At 44.2% G+C, this 6,806-nt stretch overlaps 1 protein-coding gene across 1 annotated transcript in view; it reads right to left on the bottom strand.

Annotated features, from left to right (window-relative positions):
• Nucleotides 1-6,806, bottom strand: part of ENTHD1 (ENTH domain containing 1) — a 120,053-nt gene that overhangs the window by 42,286 nt on the left and 70,961 nt on the right. The gene's annotated exons all lie outside the window — the stretch shown is intronic.

Raw genomic sequence — 6,806 nt, 5'->3', positions numbered from 1 at the left:
TTACCCTCATTAACCGGTTGGCCCGGCAACCTGCACCTGGGTCCTTATCTCTGCTCTCAAAGTAGCAGGCACCTTAGTGCCCTGCTACACATGATATAATCATTAGGGCTGTGCAAAATTTCGTCACCAGTTTTGTTTTGACCTGTTCCGAGGTTGAAACAGCAAAATCAAAACCAAGCAGATATAGTCGAAACAGCCTCAAAACAAAATGAGGCAAGTTGAAACGTTTTGCCATTTTGATGCTGTTTCAACGTTTCACCCATAGGCTATAATGGGGAAGTTTGAAACAGCCTATAACTTCAACATTTCTGGCCAGATTTGGATAAAACTTGCAGAAATGGTAGTCCCTTCTGGGGGCATAAAGCATGCCAAGATTCAAGAAGATAGGTGCTGGGGATTCAGAGAAACTGCACCCCAAAATCTTGAGAGCCGAACTTGTGTCGTGTATGTGTTAAGCCACAGCAGGGTCAAAACTACAGGAATACTAGCCCCTGTGGAGGCCACAAAGCCTGGCATGTTTCAAGGAGATAGGTGCAGGGGTTTGGGAGGAACTGCACCTCAAGCTGCAGACAAGCAAAACTCGTGACGTGTGACACTGTGTGTGTTAAGGCATAGCAGGGTGAAAGCTGCAGGCCTGCTAGCCCTTGCTGAGGCCATGAAGCCTGCCAGCTGTCGAGGAGATAGGTTCAAGAGTTCTGGGTTCTGGGGCCCTGCACCTCTGGCTGCTGACAGGCAAAACTCATGACATGGGTACTTGTGCAACTGTGTCTGTCTTGGGGCATGGGGGACGGGAAGCTACTGCAGGCCTGGCTGCCAGACCCTGCTGCGGCCACGAAGCCTGCCAGCTGTCAAGGAGATAGGGGTGCAGGGCCCCAGAACCCCCCTGCACCTAGCTGCTGACACACAAAACTCATGACATGGGTGCTTGTGCAACTGCTGCCTCTCACCAAGCAGCAGGACTGAAGATCCCGCATCACTTGCCACCACAGACCTGGGGGTAATAATTGACCACAGTATGAACATAAGCCAGAAGGGCGATGCTGTAGCCAGCAGAGCCAACAATATGCTGGCATGCATCAGTTGATGCATCTCCAGCAAAACCATTGCAAGGAAGTGATTCTCCTGCTCTACTCGGCTCTTCTCAGCATTGGTGAGACCACAGCTGGAGTACTGTGTCCAGTTCTGGGCTCCGTACCTTAACAAGGGCATGGTAAAGCTTGAGAGAGTCCAGAGAAGGGCTAACTATATGATCAGAGACTTGCACAGCAAGCCATACAAGGAAAGGCTGATGGACCTGGGACTCTTCAGCCTGAAAAAGAGAAGGCTGAGAGGGGACTTGGTAGCAGCTTACCGCTACATCAGAAGCATACATCTAGGGCTCGGTGAACAACTGTTCACCAGGGCACCCTTGGGGAAAACTAGGAGTAATGTTCACAGTCTGGATATCCTACTTGTAAAGTAGTTTTTCCTAATGTTGAGCCTGAAACAACCTTCCAGGAATTTGCAGCCATTGTTCCTAGTTTTCCCTAAGTTGTTCACCAAGCCCTAGATGTACACTTTGAGTCAAAACATGAGTCTCTCTCTCAAGACTTTGGGGTGCAGTTTCTCCAAACTCCCTGCACCTATCTTCTTGAAACTTAGCACACTTTATGCCCTCAGAAGGGGCTACCATTTTTACAAGTTTCATCCAAATCTGGCCAGAAATGACAAAGTTATAGCCTGTTTCAACCATCCCCATTATATCCTATGGGCGAAACATCGAAACGTTTTGACCCAGTTTCAATGACTAAACAGAACAGCCGTTTCGACTTGAAACAAAAGTTGAAATGGAACACTGTTCTGTCGAAACTTTGAAATGCTGGTCAAAATGGAATGCTTCCATTTCACACAGCCCTAATAATAATGTCTGACAATGGGTTGCAATTTAAGTAGTTTGTAGTTAAGTAGAGGTTTAGCTGTACCACTCCTAATCCACAATGAATTAGTATTAAAGGTAAAAAAAAAATAACAGAGTACTTACAAAAAAACCCAAAAAAAACAAATCAGATTCTGTTCTGTACTTAGCACTGCTGATTTACACAATGGCACCATTGAAATCTCAGTTATCATTCCTGAATGTTTTGTTCAACAGAAAACTGAAAACAAGAATGCCTGCACTGCCAGACACTGACATCAGAGTCCCAGGGGACTTGCAGATGTGTGAAGAAAGGAACACGAAAAACAAAACTTGATGGGTATATCTACACGTGTGCCACACTGCACCAAAGCAAGTACTAAATGGCTGCACAGTACCGCAGCACACTGGTTGTTTCCAACCCTACTGCGCAGTAGCAGTGGCATCACAGTTAGCGCCCACTGACATTACGTTGCCATAGCTCATTGCTATGGAGACACAGCATCTCATGTAGATATGCCCAATATGATTTAGTTGTCTTTGGAACTTTCACATTTCATGAAAATGAAGCATCAAGGATGGAAAAACAATGATCACAAATAGTAGTGATGTGACCGGGGGTGATTATGGTTAAGACACAGCCTGCCGGTTAGGGCATTTTCCTGAAAGGTGAAAGGGCTTAGTTCAAATCCCCGCTCTGAATCAGGCAAAGACTGGATTTGCACTTTTTGTCCTGTATGTACTGAATGAATGGCTTAAACACTGGGCAATTAAGGAAGTAGAATAAACTAGTCCTTCCTGGTTTTGCAAATGGTACCTAACTCTAGCTTTCTACTTGCCTTGCTTTGCTTTTGTTAAAGTGTCTGGGAGGGAAACAGATTCTCTGTTTCAGGTTGAATGAATCGAAAATGCTTTGGTTTCTTGTTGCAGCAAGAAAAAGCAAAGACTTTCATTTTAGTTCAATACAAACTGAATTTTTTTTTCCCATTTTTCAAAAACAGTTTTCAAAGTTATCTACTCACACAAACTTAGTAAGAACTCAGCAAAGAAAGAGTGAGTAGGACTAGCAACATATGGTAATTACTTTTTACTTTGTTTGAATTGATTTTATATTAACAAACAATGGGCCAGATCCTCCACCAGTGTCAGCTGGTATTACCTTGCTGAACTTGATGCAGCTATAACAATTTGTACTGAATGGCTATTTGATCCAATATTTGTTTTTCTGTGTGAATTCTGAATATCAGTTTGTTGACATGTATTAGCTACATTTGTTAAAATCAAGCTGGTTAGGTTACCAAGTGGGTCTCTGAAAAGCAAACCTTACTCTCAAAGCTGGGATATCTCGTGTGTGTGTGTGTGTGTGTGTGTGTGTGTGTGTGTGTGTGTGTGTGTGTGTGTGTGTGTGAGAGAGAGATGCATTTTGCAAACACTGATAGGACAAGGGGAAGCTCATGGCTGTTTAGATAACAACTGTCTTTGTCCTGGTTTTAAATGGGTAGCCTGACAATTATTCTGTAAAGTTTATAGCCCACTTTCAGTGTCTCACTGTAGTTATCTTGTCAGGCAGTTAACGCTTAAAATCACTTATTTTCTGTTTTCTCTGCTGTACTTCAGAAAAAATACATTCTGTTTTATCTAAACTGAAATGGATCTGATTGTTCTATTGGGGAAAATATTGACTGTAATTTACTAATGCGGTCTGTTACCACTTGCCTGTACTTCTGATTCAAAAGGGAAAAAAGGAAATAATTGCCTGTCTGACTTAGAGAAAACAAGTCTGGTACTGCATTGGCTGGGCACCATGAAGGGTAAAGGCAAGTTAATCCTACAGTCCAATTTTGCCAATTCAACCTGCCATTTTCCCCCAGTCCAATTTTGCCAATGTACATCTGTCCAGATCTGCAACATCATGTATCATTCACATGCTGAGCCTCCAAACAAAACAATATTAAGCAAGTACACAGAAGGACAGGGGAATAACTTACCATATCACTTTTTTCAGGAATACATGGGGACACCTATGCAAGCAACATGCCTAAATGTTTTAGGGAACCGATCATACCACATTGCTTCCAAGCAATTTGCTTCTGCTAAAACTCAAGACAATGCTAACGGACTTTAGACTATGAACCAAGTAAAGGGAACACCAGGACACAGGACTTTTCCTGAGCTAGGAGAGTAAATTAAGGAATAATTGTAGGGTGGTCTGCTGGGAACTGTAATAAAACCTACCCAATTCCTAGTGATCTCCAATACTGGTGGCCCAGGTAGGGTTAAAGCTTACAACTCAATTTGTTTTACTGCTGTAAAAGATAAGTAACCCAAGTGGCAGGAGAGGAGGTTAGGGATGAGATGCAGTTACCATTTATTTCTCCTGTAATTCTCTGCTATCAGTATAAAATTTAAAAAATGAAAGGTAGTGGGGAAATGTTCTTCCTAACCTGAGAGGAGTCTGGCTGCTACAGCATGCACCATGTCAATGGAAGAATTTTGTCATTACAGGTTTTTTCTGATTATGTTCAGAAAAGAGGGGATTTTTTAAAAAAGATTAAATCCTGGAAAATAACTATGTTCACCCCTTGATGAACTCCTAAGGAGGTTAGGTCCAGTCTGCGATAATCCTAGGGGCTCTGATGAAGCAAAATAATAATTAATGAATATTGAAGCTATGTAAACTGATATTAGTGCTCCTTATATTTGGTTTGACATGTGTCAAGAAACAGTTCCAACCATCCACACGTCATTACATAACTGGCTAGGAATGTTAGCTATATTCTGAGGCACCCAGTTTGACCGCTGCAGGAGAGAGGCATACTGGACTGAGGGACCGGTGGTCTGCTTAACTGCAGCAACTTGTGTTCTAGTCTAAACTAAATGCAATAATAAAGGATTATGGGCTTGATCTATTCTTGCTTGCCTTGGTGTAATTAAAGTCAATCCTTCTGGTCAGTCGTCATCATCAGCATCAAGAAGCCTGCATCGAAGAAGTCAACCCGTGGTTCCAGAGTTGGTGCCATTGTGTGGGTTTTGGCTTCTTCAACCGCAATCTGCACTTCCATGAAAGGAGCATCCTGGGATGTGATGGTCTTCATCTCTTTTTGAAAGTTATGAGTCTGTTCTCTTACAGGTTGGCTGATCTCCTACATAGGGCTTTAAACTAGGTTCAGGGGAGGACAAAGAACCCAGGATCAGCGAGCCACAAGCCATGCACTGGATCAGCCCAGATAAGTATTAAGGGGTCGAACTGGCATCAGGACGGGGGGGGTACCAAGTGCACCCACTGTAGGCCTTAAATGTCTCTACACTAATGCTAGGAGCATAGCGAACAAGCAGGAGGAACTCGCACTCCTGCTTGCAAGCAATAACTCAGTCTGGCTGGGGTAACTGAAACCTGGTGGGACCCTACTCATGGTTGGGCAATGAGCATTGAGAGCTATAGGTTGTACAGACATGATAGAGTTGGGGAAAAGGTGGGGGTGTTGCTCTCTATGTTAAGGAGCAATACACATCTTCTATAATCAAGATGGGATCACAGGAGGAGCAAATTGAGATACTGTGGGTTAGAATACAAGAGGTATGGGGGGGAAAGGGACTTGGTGGTGGGGGTCTACTACAGAACACCACACCAGGAGGATGAGCTAGACCTGGAATTCTCAAGGCAGCTCTCAGGGGCCATACGGTCAAGGGACATGGTTGCTATGACCTAAACTACCCTGACATCTGCTGGGAGGAGCAGTCAGCCAGATCCAACTGTTCACGTAGGTTCTTAACCTGCATACAAAACCTCCACCTAATGCAGGAGGTATACAGTCCCACTAGGGGAAAACACCTTCCTGGACTTGGTGCTAGCTACAGGGGATGACCTGGTGGGGGATCTGCAGGTACAAGGTAACCTAGGGGATAGTGACCATCAATTGATTGAATTCAAAATCTGGTGTAGAGTGGGAAAAGTAACCAGCAGGGCAGAAGTGCTAGACTTTAGAAAGGCTAACTTCAATGTGCTCAGAATATTAGTTAGTGAGGCATTGAAGATCAAGAGCATTGGTGAGATGGGAGTCCAGGAAGGGTGGTTGTTCCTCAAGGGAGCAATCCTTCAGATGCAGAAGGAGACAATCCCATATTGCACAAAATGGGGCAAAGGGGCCAAGAAACCCTCTTGGCTGAACAGGGAAATCCAGTAAAGCCTAGGAGCAAAGAAAGAGGCACACAGGCTGTGGAAACGGGGTAGCTACCAAGGAGAGTATACCTCCTTGGCTCACACTTGCAGGGAGTCAGTTAGGAAAGTCAAAGCAGCAAAAATTAAAGACAACAAAAAGTCCTTCAGGTATACAGGGAGCAAAAAGAAGGCGCAGGATAACATAGGACCCCTACAGAACAGGCTAGGGCAATTGGTGACAGATAGGAGGGACAAGGCTGAACTCTTCAATGAGTTTTTTGCCTCTGTATTCCTGCACATGGATCAAGACAAATCTCCCAACTGCATTATAGATACGCACAGGAGGAACACCAGCCCACCAATGGTCAGCACTGACCTAGTAAAGGGATAGTTGGAGGGGCTGAATGTGTTTAAGTTGGCAGGCCCAGATGATTTCATCCAAAGGGCACTGAAGGAATTGACCAGTGTCGTAGCAGAGCCACTGGCACAGCTGTTTGAGCACTCTTGGTGCTCAGGTCACGTCCCAGAGGACTGGAAAAAGGGCCAGTGTGGTTCCTATTTTCAAGAAGAGGAAGGAAGATCTAGGTAATTACAGGCTGGTTAGTCTCACCTCTACCCTTGGAAAAACCTTTGAAAAAATTATCAAGAATCACATTTTTGGAAGCCCAGCAGGAAAAATAATGCTGAAGAGCAACCAGCACAGGTTCATAGCAGGTAGATCCTGCCTGACTAACCTTGTTTCTTTTTATGACC

Source organism: Gavialis gangeticus, unplaced genomic scaffold (genome assembly GCF_001723915.1).
Source record: "Gavialis gangeticus isolate Ggan-Ray unplaced genomic scaffold, GavGan_comp1, whole genome shotgun sequence".
Classification (NCBI taxonomy): Eukaryota; Metazoa; Chordata; order Crocodylia; family Gavialidae; genus Gavialis; species Gavialis gangeticus.
The sequence above is the reverse complement of the archived record's forward strand: the minus strand, read 5'-3'. Positions and strand labels throughout refer to the sequence as shown.